General features: G+C 37.2%; 1 long non-coding RNA gene across 1 annotated transcript; it reads left to right on the top strand.

Moving 5' to 3' along the window:
* Window positions 1-11,425: 11,425 nt before the first annotated feature.
* LOC136290154 (uncharacterized) lies at window positions 11,426-13,057 on the top strand. Its single transcript, XR_010721004.1, has 3 exons — window positions 11,426-11,582; window positions 11,762-11,855; window positions 12,680-13,057. It is a non-coding gene; the product is annotated as an uncharacterized lncRNA (long non-coding RNA).
* Window positions 13,058-13,821: the final 764 nt, after the last annotated feature.

Below are 13,821 nucleotides of genomic sequence, written 5' to 3'. Positions count from 1 at the left end.
GAGTGGCTGAGACATTAAATGTGAAAACTAAGTTCTTACAGTTGAAATGCCAAACTACAACATCAGGAACCTGATGCTATAACTTTTAAGAGAACTAAGTGGTGTAATACTGAGCGTAATTATTTCACTCATGAGTAAAAAGACCTATTACTCATAAGCAGAGGTTTAAATTATAAGGATATTTCTTGAAAAACATATGCCAATCATTTGACCAAACAAGACTGTGATTTTGCAGTTATATGTCACCATTTTTTGGATTTGCTGTCTGGTGCAAATCAACAGATTTTGTAAGTCCATTGGTTATGACCTCAAGAGGTACTTCATAAACTTTTATTTCTTAACATTAAATCCATTAGAGCATCACAGGCTAAATAAAAATTATCTTATCCCATCATTTGTTTTTCTTTATTTCTCTCTTTATCTTGTTTATATGTAGTACGGTACCTGGCAGAGTACCAAGGGCTAAAATTCAGCTTTCTCTGATGTTGGTATACTAGCGGCTTAAACAGCAGTTTTCCTGCCAATCTAAACTTTTACTTTTTAATGAAGAATTTAAACCAGAAAAGCTAAGCATTCCTTGGGCGGGTTCTTTAGTAGGAAGTAAGTTTGAATTGGCACTGTAATTACTAAAGCTCTTCTTTCAAATCTTATTGAACCAAAACTAGAAATTCTGTTTAAATCCTTGTAGTCAGCTAAGAACATAAAATACCAAAAGACCAATAAACAAAATAAAAAACCAAAATCTAAACAAATATATTTTACAACTTGGGTTTTAGAGAAACAAGCTGCTCTTTCATTTCTTATTTATTAATTTTAAGTAAAATCATTCAGCCCTACCTCATAAGAGAAATTCCCCCTTTGTGGGTGATCTTGAATTTCTCTCAAAATACACAGCTACATAAAATATACACAGAACATTTTATTCCTATACCTGCACCATCACAGGAAGATTATTTCCAGCCTCTGAAATAACTTTGTAGACTTCAGGAGTTTCTGTATATTTTATGTTGTTGGGGTCCAGAAGAAGCTTTGCTCAGTTCTAATGTATCTCCATGAGCTGGCTTTGTTTACTGCTCTCAGAAGGGGAAGAAGAGGCACAATAAACTCTGTAAAGCTTTGGAGCAAAATGTGAAGAAACTTGCATTCATTCTTCTCTCTTTCCAAATGAACTCTGAATTTTCTGTGCATGGGTTTGGACCAAATGACTGAAACAGTCTGTGGATCAGGACTGTCATGCTAAGTTTTCATCTTTGAGATGCTTGTTTAAGTTGCTGACATCTATGTGACTAATTCTGAGTCCTTTACAGAAGTTGTAGTGTTATCTGGCCATGGATCAATTATGGTGTTGCCTACTGCACGTGAGCTGTCATAGCTAGTTCACAGTTTGGTCCAGCTAATGCAGGAGCAGATGTCTGAGGCTGTGTTTATCTTGAGGCACTGGGCTTTATCATGTTGCAGACAACAGCAGGACACCAGCTGAGCTGCCTTGCCTCCAAAAAGAGTTAGATTTGGATACTCCAGTACCTTGATAATTTGGTCTATTGAAGCTACTCAAGGCTTAAATACATGCATGTATACTTAACTGGCCTTGATGATGCTATTCTTATCACCTAATAACAGACTTATTTTCAAAGGTAGTGAATAACTCTCATTTCTTTATGTTACAGGGATCAGCGCTTCAAACAAGATGGATTCTTGCTAAACTCTTTGTTCCCCTTCTTTGAGATGATAAACTGAGGATATGCTGACACTGAAATCATGTCTGCAAAGTGTTTGGAAATGCTTGGAAACACAGCTGAAGAAAATGGAGAAATATTATTAGATTATGTTTATTTTTTCCAGATTTTTTTTAAAGATATTTTCAATACCTCTGCTAGTGAAGACTGATGGGTGTTGATGGTTCCACATGCCTTTTTGTGGGAAGGTTTGTAGTTCATAAAAAGAAGGAAGGAAGGAAGGAAGGAAGGAAGGAAGGAAGGAAGGAAGGAAGGAAGGAAGGAAGGAAGGAAGGAAGGAAGGAAGGAAGGAAGGAAGGAAGGAAGGAAGGAAGGAAGGAAGGAAGGAAGGAAGGAAGGAAGGAAGGAAGGAAGGAAGGAAGGAAGGAAGGAAGGAAGGAAGGAAGGAAGGAAGAAAGAAAGAAAGAAAGAAAGAAAGAAAGAAAGAAAGAAAGAAAGAAAGAAAGAAAGAAAGAAAGAAAGAAAGAAAGAAAGAAAGAAAGAAAGAAAGAAAGAAAGAAAGAAAGAAAGAAAGAAAGAAAGAAAGAAAGAAAGAAAGAAAGAAAGAAAAAAAAGGAGGAGAACATAATGGTTCTTGAAGATGGTGTGGAGGGGATGGATATGAGGAGCAGCTGAGGTCACTTGGTTTGTTCAGCCTGGAGGAGAGTGAGGAACGAATCTCTAGCTTCCTCACAAGGGGAAACAGACAGGCAGGCGCTGAACTGTTCACTCCAGTGACCAGTGACAGCACTTGAGGAAAGGACACAAAACTGTGTCAGAGGAGGTTTGGATTGGATATTAAGAAAATGTTCTCCCAGAGGGTGTTTGGGCACTGGAAGAGTCACTCCAGGGAACTGGTCGCAGCACCAAGCCTGACAGACTTCAAGTGTTTGGACAACACTCTCACATACATGGTGGGATTCTTAGAGTTGTCCTGTGCAGTGTCAGGAGTTGGACTCTGTGATCCTTGGGGGTCAATTCCAGTTATTCTATTATTCTTTGATTCACTGTAGCGCAACATAACTGCAGCAATATCTAACCTAATCCAGACAGTCACCACCTCAGAGCTTAGTCTTCACTGGAGCCATGTCTTCTAATTAACAACTATCACCTACTCTGATTACCAGATATTCTGAATTAAATTGTGTAAAGGCTGATTTTCAAATCCTGTATTATTATCAGACACTTCCTTTGTTGAAAAGGCTTCACAAATCAAAGCACTGTGTAGCACTAGCACTAGGTACATTTCTTCATGTTCCAAGAAAACAGAGATAAGCTCTTGAGCTTAATGAGATGGAGTGAAACTGGCTTAGTGAGACAGAATATGAATTTTGTCTCCCTAGCTGTCATGAGAGTCAAACACAACTAATCACCTGAGGAAGAGCTGGAGAATTCGGCACAAATATGTTCTTTGAAGAACGTATAAATAGAGCTTTATGCAGTGTATGTTCTCTGAAGAGCTAGGAGATCCCCTTCTCTTCAGATTGACCATGCTATTAGGAGGACCTTTTTCAGGGGGAGAACACAGCAACTTCATTTTTCAGGAATGGACACTCAGCACAATCCGCATTTGAGAATGACCCTGAATGCTCCAAACTACGGCAGTGCCCTCACAGAACATGACTCTATAATATCCAGCCCTGAGATCTACATGAATATGTAACCAGATAGCATCAGGTATCTATGCAGGTATACACTGGAATGTATGGCTACTCTGCAAAGAACTGTTTCTCTGCTTATGTCCTGCATTGAAATGTCATTTTACCTGTGGATAAATTAAGCACAAGACTGATTGTCCAATGTGGACTATAAACTCGATGTTCAAAGCCAAGATGAAGAGTGCAAGAACAAGTTGAAATATTTGCTGAAGCATTTTTGTCAGCCAAACCCTGTAATATGCTTACAGTAATATACTTACAGTTTTACACCCCAAGGGAATAACCATTGCATAGTTAAGATCACTCCAGAAAGAGAAAAAATGTAGTAAGAAAATTTCTGTATTAAAGTAATTTCATTGGTGTATAATTTTCTAACCAAACTGACATTCAAAAACTTCCAAGATAACCATATGTCTAAAAGCGCTTTTTTTTCTTTTAAATTTCATTTTCATCTAATCTGTGGTGCTGAGAAGAAAAGGAGAAAACATCTGTCATTTGAGAGTTCACATCCCTTATTGTGAACTACCTTGACACCTTTGGCTAGCTTCACTGTTTCCCCACTAATCCGTGAGAACACTAATCTTGGTCAACCTTCCGCTCAGCATGGTTTCTTCCCTCTACCTTTTCCATGCTGGCTTAAAATTCTTGACTGATGTCTAAATAATCTGGAGAAACCTGGGCTCCTCACAAATCTGCATGGGAGTAAAGAGATGGGTCAAGGAGGGAATGGCAAACCAGCCACAAATACTGTTGTCTATGGCTATAGATCCACAGAGCAGGTGGCTTATGCTGTGGATGCCTTTGTGTTTCCTCATGCAGATGATTTGGTAGCACATGAATAAACTCTGAGTGCAGATACATGATGCCAGAGACATTTCCTCAGTTTATGGGGTGAGGGAAAAAAGCAGAAATTATATTTCAGAACATATTAGATATTTCTGAAATACTCAATGGTACATATACTGTGTGTTTAGTACATGCATTACACCTCAAAGTATTCATGCATGTATATTTACTTTTATAATTTATAGACCAGTTACAACACCAAGCTCTCTTCCAGATGTCAAGAATAAAACTACATTTCACAGCTACTTTTACAACTGATAGTAAATCTTGCAGATGGTATGAGTACTGTGAAAGTTATCTGACCTTGAGCAAGAAGAAAACCCCACTGGAAGAATTCTATCTCAGAAATAATCAAGGTGTGCCTGCAAATGGTTGCTTATTTGCAGTCAGAGACTTTGGTTGTGCTTTGTGTTCCTTTTAAAAATGAAAGGTGCATGCTTAACTCAAAAATCTCAAAGCCAAAAAAACTTTCTTTCAAAACCAATTGACCAAGGGGCTAGGGCTGTGGGGCTGGCAGTTTTTGGAGAGTTTCGTGGTAGTTCTCCAAGAAATGGACACATCAACATTAAACAGCCACATCTTAATAAAAGACAAACATCAGGAGGAACACCAATATTGTATTATGCAGCTTGCATTAGATCGTATGCTTTTGTTGCCCAAAAATGTTCCACATGGCTCTTTCACTTGTCCCAATTACACTTTAAGGAGCCAGAGGTCTCTGCCAGTAAAAAAGAAACAAGTAAAGAGTACCAGCAACCAACTGTTAGGACTAAAGTTAGGAGAAACCACCAAAATCACCTATGGTGTTTAGCTCACACCATATAAGGAGTTTTTCCAAGGCCATATTATGGTGTCAATGACTAATTGTAAATAATAAAGAGACATGGATATAGTGAAAATTGTTTTGGAAAGTTTTCCTTGTTTTGCAGCTCATGGCTGGGGAATTTTCTGAGCAGAAGGCAGTAGTTACACCACTATGGTTAACAAATTTCATGGCCATTCATTTCAAGAATTTCAACCAGTCATTGAATAAGAGAATATTTCTTGTGGTCTTTTAAATTTCCACTTCATTTCTTCAATTCTTGTCATACAATTCATGGTCATCAATTGCTCTCTATTAGCTTTCACCATGCCATTTATGACATGAAGTACCCTCTTCCTCTGCAACTGCTCTTCTCTGGCTTGCTTCTGCTATGTGAAATTGTTCCATACCTATGGTCACCATCATCACCTTTTATGCAACTATTCTCATCCTATTTTAGCCTTTTGGGGGCAGGGCTGCACACACTCTAGATAAAATAATTACAGATTTATACAGTGGCATAAAGATAATGTTTTCTGAAGGTCATGAAAAAGGGCAAAACACTGATTCACCCTCTGTGGAGCAAAAAAGAACTATTTCCACAGACAGAAATTCTCATAATCTCTCCTTCTAAAATATCAGTAAGTAGAAAACCTTATTCCAAAAAAGAATATACATCTCTTAAAAGAAAAAAACCCAGACATCAAAAAGCAATATGCAATCCTACAGTGTAAGCATAGGAAAATCTGTGATATAAACCCTCAAATATTTCTAAGATCAAACAACTTCACATTCATTTCTCAAAATTTCCATAAGAGCAACACAGACTCTGATGCCAAACATTTACATTCATCTTCCATCAAATTCAATGGCTTACATTTAGCAGTAAATTCATGAGAGTTTCAAGCATTCAACCTCTGGAAAATATTTGGCCAATTCTAGAACTTAACCCTGAAAACAGTAAAGTGAGCAAATGTGTCACTTTTCAAGCATCTAATGGCAAATGTGTACTAATGTCAATGCATCATTTCTATAATCCACCGTTCAGCTATAGCAGCTCAACCCTGAAATGATGATGATGAAACCCTGAAAAAAGCTGAAATCCTATAATGGTTTTATTCAGTGTTAGAAAATCTTCAATAAATTGAGCTTTCCAAAATAACAAGAGGACAATGTATTCTTCCTAGAAATCAAAAATTATATTTTTCACACAATAATTAAGTGAAATAAGTATGGCGCAAAAAAAACCCCTTCCTGTCATCTCAGTGACTTCCCAGTTCACTTGAACTTTATTATTGTGTTTATTGTGATGTCACAGAATTCTTATGATGTGCAACCTTACTGGTATATACTGCCCATGGCTACCTGTGTTGCTCTCTTCCTTTCTTTTTATCCCCGATGTTGAGACTAACTTTCAACAATAAAATGAAGTATTTTGATCTATGACAAAGAGGTTAGTTAGAAAAGTCAGGTACTAAATTGTTCAGTGGAATCTTTATCCTTTGATTATGCAGTTGGCTGAGCATAAGCATTTTGATTCACTTTATTCCAATTTAACTCCCCATTGCAGCTGACCCAAAAGCTGACTTTTTCTATGCTTTGTATCCCTAGGAAAACAAAAAAATGCAGTGACACTCGTTAAAAATTGCATAATAAATGTTTCAAGCTTTTGGCTTAGCAGAAATGAAAACTAGAACAAAAGTCATTCAAATATATAAAGGCTTGATATATTCTCTTTCTAAAAACCAGTGATAAAAATTTTTTATTACCACTTTAAATGAATTTGATCATTTCTGCAATATAGCAGATATGCACTACTCTGAAACTTTGTATTTAGCTTAGTAACATTGCTTGAAAAGTAGTTGCATTATAATATTAGACTTGAATCTTTGCTCCTTAGAACAATGTCTTAATTGCCCTATTTCTGTATTTTTTCTTTTGTTTTAAAGTTATATTATATGCTTTGTTTTGCTTTATATGCAGTTACTATTATATACTGTCAAGTAAACAAAAACAAACATGGCATAGATACTCTCTCATTGTGTCTTTTATAATCACCACACTGCCTAATTTTTATAACCAGTGCAACTAAAAAGTTTCTGCAAATTATCCAAAGTTTCAACACACTCTGAAATCCAGTCCTCATGCATAGCACATTTTAATGCTTTACATTCTTGTTTCTATATTTAAGGAACTGGTCCAAAATCTGGAGCTCTAAATGTATTTTAAAATTTTCTTTGTTTAAAAAAAAATCCCTTGAATTTGAGGTACAGGCTGGGTTTTAACATCCATTTCTAAATTTACATCAGTTCTGAGATTTTATAATGTGTGTGTGCAAGAGAGACAAAGACAGAAGGGGAAAATTATTGCAGAAGAGAGTCTAGCTTGGCAGGCATCTCATATTCTGTTGCTACAAGCTTTGTTTTGCAGGAAAGCAGTCAGTAAGATTAACCGCATTATAAACTTGCCTGAATATACAGTATATTGTAGTAAATTTTACTATTTTTCGTAATCCCAATATGGTGTTACATAGTGCACAATAGCGTGGGGTTGATTTTTTTTCCCCATACAAATCCTTTATTCCTGAATACCCAACATCTGTCCAATCACCCTGATACCTAATGTGCAACAGATTGAAAGGGCAAGTTTCCCTGCATGGTTCCAAATGAAGGCTAGAATGATCAAAACCTCAACTTTTAACTTGACTAGTTCATTGTGTTGAACTTGTGCCCTGCACAACCGCAACAGTGGAGAGGGGGGAGGGCACCGAAGTTCCATGCATCACTTCTTTTATTTTCTATTCCTCTTGTCCCTCAGTTCCTTGCAAACACATGCATCTCTTTCCCATTACCAGCCTCCTCAGTTTTGCATCTGAAGTAAAAAGTACATCCACTGTGTAATTTAGGGTAGCTTTCACATCTGTGGTACCCAAAGAGGGAGCAGGAAGATGAAAGTGGACAGAGAAATGACATACCTTGGTGAGGCAAGAAAGTCTTTCCCATATTGGCCTCTTACAACAAAAAGACATGGTGACATAAGGATTAGAGGTGGAAAAAGCATTCACATTTGTGTACATTTTGAAACATTATCTAATGGGCAAGTAAGTACTATATTGAGTACTGGATAAATAGAATTTCAGTGTTGCCTGTATGTTCTTTCCACTCTACATGGCTGTTTTCCACAGGGTTTGTAAATTATATTCACAGTGTTTTTCCCAGATAAAGATTATAAAATGAGCAAATCTTCTTTTCATGTTTTTGCCTTTTTTTGTTTTATCCAAAGCAGAGAAAACTAAATGTCCTTTTGCTCAGGGGAACCTATAGAACACTCAGTGAGGCTAATGGCAGTGAGATGACTTTAGATGCATTTCTCACAGCTTCACTTAGGAGTACCAGGAACATTTCCATACAGTTTTCTCTAACATGCATGTTGTGAGCAGTTTTGAGAACGTGACATTGTCACCAAGTACTATAAAACTAGGAAATGTGTGGGTGGGATCCTGCCTGCCTTTGCCATATGTGAGTGCCTCAGTTCCTTTGTCTTTGTCTGACACACCTCAGCCTCTGCCTTTAGCAGTTTCATAGGATTTTTCTGTCCTTCCCTGTTTCCATCAGAGCCCTAGTACTGCAAGTGGTATTGTGTCAATAAGCAAGCACTTTGGTGCAAAATTACTCAATCATTAGAAGGGATGTGTGGCAGTGAAGATATTCTAGCTTTTACATTTTTTTATCACACTAGGGCTATTTTTTCCTTCTTTTCCACTCTTATTATTAACCTTTTTATAGAAAATTGGCTTACCAAGAATTTATGAATTAGCAAGTCTATTATAATGATGAATGGTAATTACCATTTAAATCCTGAGTCATTCATCAGCTTGTTCACCATATGTCAGGTGATACAAGAGTGCATGAATACTTGTCTAGTGAGTATTTCTCAAATGATTGTTATATTTGCCTGAACTTTGGGCTTGAATGCCAAATACTAAGTGAATAAAAGTTAAAATTATAGAAAAAGAAAAAAAATGCATTTAATATAAGCAGAGGGGGAGAGACAGCACAATAAGAGGCAATGATGCTAGTGACACCTAGTAGCATTAGAAAATTATTAGCACATTTTTTATAATTTAGCAAGAACAGATGTGGATTTGAGCTTTTCTGAACATACATGTAAAAACTCACAATTACAAACGAAATCCTTATGTAAGTTTCCCGGGTAAGCAATCATTTTTACAAAGAAAATGTGAGGTTTGGGAAAGAGCTTACCAATTGGCCTAGCTGGCCCAGTCAATTCCCTGATTCATTGCCTGGGAATTTCTGCCCTCATCCGATGCTTCTTTGAGAGTGTGAAGGCAGGTATTGCTTTCTGCCAGGATCCCAGAGAAGGGGTATCTATATAGCCATACCAGTTGAATTCATTTGATCCTATCAGCGTCCTTCCTTGATGATCCTTAATAAGGGAGGGAAAAAATGAAAGGGCCACAACAGCTGAACTGTCACTCAGCCTCCAAATCCAACCTGAGGTCTGCTAATGGAGTAGCGTGGGGACAATTTCACTTCATCTGTCAGTGCCAGACATCCCAGGGGTGCAAATTCGAAATTTCTGTCTCCAGACTTCTTAGTGCATCTTCTCACAAAAGACAAAATAATACAAAGATATCCTCTGGGTCCCCTGTAGAAAATCATCTTTTTTAAATATGAGTGAAATTATTGTAACTGGAATGGGTGCAACGCTTTGTGTCAAATGATAAAGACTCTAAGGACAAAGTCAACATTAATGAATATCACTTCAACTCTTTCTTTTCATTTTGACATACTGTATCTTTCTTAGGTTTAACAGCTCATAAACCAAAACCAACTTTCTGAATGATCGTTTAATTCTTGAAATGTAACCATAGACTAGGAAGAAAATACTAAGATATTAATCCTGGCGGCAGACAGCAAATACTAGACCTAGAAGCTTAATGGTGCTAAGCTGAATGGAACATACCAGGTCTGTTACCCTAAAAAAATACAGTCTCTGTGCAGGTTGGAAATGTTCTCTTGCTATTAGTATCTGAACACAGGCGAAAATAAGATACAGTTTTATAATGAACAATCTTGCAGAGCTAAATTGAGACAATCTTGTTCAGTTTATCTAGCTGCAGAAAAAACCAAACAAACCAAGAATATTGTTTTAATCAAAGGTCTGTTGTTCTATCAACACCCAGTTTTCTTCATTGTGCTAAAATTGTCATTCTGCTTTATATTATTATTGCTTCCACTTCTGAAAATAAACCTAAGTTTTTTATTGCTGTTCTGAAACTATTTATTTGCAGAGAAATGTTGTTGAATTTGGACAGAAAAAGAACCAGAGAATTTCCTGTTGGATCCTCTTACCTTTGGATCAAACTATGATGAATGGATGACAATCCTTCATTCAGCTCACTACACAAATTGGGAAAGGTAACCCAGAGGTAGAATTCACTGCCAGCCTGTATCTTAGAGTGAGTGGCTTTGTGTACTTTAAATTTAAGTAGAATCAGATGCTGTACATTATAATTAGGAATGCTTGCTTTGTTTATTAATGGACTCAGTTAGATATAATATTTTTAAAACTGTGTTTTGCATCAATGATAAAGTGCTTTTGGTTTAGATGCCCAAGATTCAGATGCCCTTGGAAATTATAGAAGGTAACCAAATGGAAGCCTAGGGAAGAGGGCTAGGGACAAAATTAATCTGCTATCTAAGAGGAAGAAAAATGGAGGAGGGAACATGGTAGAAATTATATTTGGGGGGAAGTTCTGAATAAAAATAATCACCAAAAATATAAAGTCATTTGCGTGTATGAAGAGGAGTAGGATTTGTGACCATCAGTGTCAACCATAGACTTGCAGAGTAAGCCTTTACCCAGACATAAGGAAAAATATCAGAATCATTCTCTATCCTCTTTTGCATTCTGTAGAATTTAACCAGACTGTAAAATAGCATGTTTGTTTTGGCATCTCAGCAGCTATTAACAAAAGCTTTGGGTGCCTGCAAAAGACATCCACCATTCAGACCTATGCAATGAGCCACAAATCTGGTAAAGAAAGACAACATTTCTGTTTCTCATTAAGGAAAAACACAGTGCAATAATCAGGTGAGTGTTCTTTCAAAGAAAATGCCAAAAAAAAAGTCCTGTATGGTGGCAGATGCTATATCCCTGGATCAGCAAAAAGAGCAAAGATTCCCACTGATGCCTCCCACCAGAGGCCCCAGTATTCCTAAGGCTGCCTCTGTATGTCAGCATGTGAAGTTGATCTTTCCCAGCTGACGCTGAGCTGAAATTTCTTGGAAGCAGCTGGGGTGGAGGTGTGCCAGACAACCTTAAAAAATAAATCAGTTACAAGTGAACCAGGGCAACCCCAAAGGCCCAGAGGTAGGGCGGGTGTTTTGCTACATGCATTACTAATTAACTGTGAAAAGTTTTGAACGGTCCCAAAATTTTTTGGGAGTACCAGCTACCTTTTTTAAAAAGGCCATAAAAAGAAGGTAGAAAACATAGTTCCAGTAACTGAAATCAAGCATACAGAGTTTGGAGGGGGTAGGTTGCAGACCCCCAACCCACAGACACACCCATTCTAGTTTTATTTTAGTTTTAACTTTACGTGATTCTTCGTGTCAGAGTGTTCCTTTTCATAACTCATCTGAAATTACCGAGTGATGCAAAAATTTTATAATGCTTATTTCTTTTTATGCTCATTCCCCAATATTTTTTTCCAGGCCAATATTACTTCAGCCCACAAAAAGCCTTTGGACTCCTAACTACTCAAAACATAACCTGCAATTAGGAGGCTTGGATCACTTGGAAAATCAGGTACTCTTTACTCTGCCTTGGGGTTTATACTGCAGAAGGCAGTAAGGATTCCAGACCCTACATTTTTAAGATTATGGGCCTCAAACAAGAGTAGGAATTGTATTAGAACAGCTTGATTTTGGATAGCCGAAGTAAAATAATCAGAGTTTTCATATTTGTTAAGCCATCTGAGAGACTGCAGGAGCCTTAAATAAGTTTTTTCAATAGTAAATATATGAATTGAAAAATTTTGCAACACTGAAAAACTATGAAGATCAGGAGCTGCACACATCCATTAGGGTCTGAGTATATTTTGCTGACCTTTTCAAACAACATTTTTCAAGTCAAAAATCAGTTTATTTTCATCATGTTACGTAAGAGTAGGAATGTTACAGGTTTCATAGAGGAAGGGGCTTTCCACAGCTGCCTGTCTCCACCAGACACAGCTGTTACCTGATGACATAGTTCATTGCCTAGGGCTGGGCAAAATTTCAATTTTATGCTGGTTCTTCCAGTACCCAACTTAGTTATGTGTGACATGTGGATGGTTATAGCTCATGTTTACCTCTAAGATGACAGAGAACAGACATATGAGCCACTGAACCACTGAATTGGTCCTAGATAGTTGTACCAGCCGCTTCCATTTCTGTTCTTCGAGGTTTCTAACAGGTAGAGAGATGAAAAACAGGGACAAGTAGGTGCTTTTTGTAGTTGATGGAAAAATAATTTACTAATCCTGGGCTGCATTAGTGCCTGGTATTGTTCTGTACCCTTGGAATTATGCTGGGCAAGGTCCCAAGATATTCGGAAGAAGAGGTTTTAAGTCACCTTCATATCCTCACCAGGGTTCTCCTGGGATTCTGTTCATCTACTGCATTCCTGCTTCCTGGAATCCTTGAGAGGCATGGTGAGCCAAGGGCAGACCCAGTCCAGGGTGCTTCAGGCTGTGTCCTTGAAGCCATCGCGATCCTGCATGCACCAACAGGTGACACAGAGGTGTTGAGCCCAAAGAAAAAATGGCACATTGCAAAACAGGCTTAAGGTACACAGCCTCACCAACATTATGTGGTTAAGAAACACCTGGTTTTCTTCAAGCGCCTCTGTGTGTGTGCTTCTGAATATGACTGCCTATGTATATGCCTCTAGGTACATGCAATACTATATTGTCTGTGTATAGTATTCATTTACTTCTTATGTTTAAAAATAAAATTAAAAATATAAAGAAAAACAGGTGCTTGGTGAAAACTACCTACATGTGCTGAGCTTAGCTCTCCTGAATAAGTAGATGAAAAAGGTTGGAGGTAGAATAAGAAATGCTACTAGGTAAGATTGAGATTCAATGCAAGGGGGCTATCTGTACAATCAAGTCCATAAGAGATTTTTCTTTTTCAGGATTCTTGCTGGTAAGGGTAGAAGAACAATCAGATTCAGCTGTATTTTAAAAACATTTATCCTCTTTTCTTTGTTGTTGTTGTGGGGGTTTTTTGTTGGTTTGGGTTTTTTGTCTCTTGTGCTTTGCCAAAAGGCACCAGGAATTTCTTGAATTAAGTTAGAAATATGAACAAGGATTTTAGCTTAGGAAACCTTTTCCCCCTAACAGAAGCAGACAATTACTGTGTTTTAAGGATTCATTCAGCTACCTAATAGACAGTGCATAAACTGTTGTATATGACCCATAACAGCAAGATTTGTGGGAGAAATAAAAAATTAAAAGACAGAAGTTGACTTATTAAATTTAGGCTAAAAATTCTCACACTTGCAGTACATTTTGAACGAAACAGATTTAATAGTAACTTCACATTTGATCACTTGGAAGACATGATTTTAACTAAAATACATCACTAGAAAATCAGTGGAATTATTACTCCATTTTCAGAGTGAAACCTTGACAACACCAGGTTTCATTTTAAATTAAAGAGTTGTTAGACAAAGTAAATAAATATTCAAATCTGTGATTTGATGGAATTACTACAGTGAATATAAACAG

Source organism: Chamaea fasciata, unplaced genomic scaffold, assembly GCF_029207755.1.
Source record: "Chamaea fasciata isolate MVZ Bird 193981 ecotype frontalis unplaced genomic scaffold, bChaFas1.0.hap1 SCAF_5, whole genome shotgun sequence".
NCBI lineage: Eukaryota > Metazoa > Chordata > Aves > Passeriformes > Sylviidae > Chamaea > Chamaea fasciata.
Note: the sequence above shows the minus strand (reverse complement) of the source record. Positions and strands in the feature narration are given on the sequence as shown.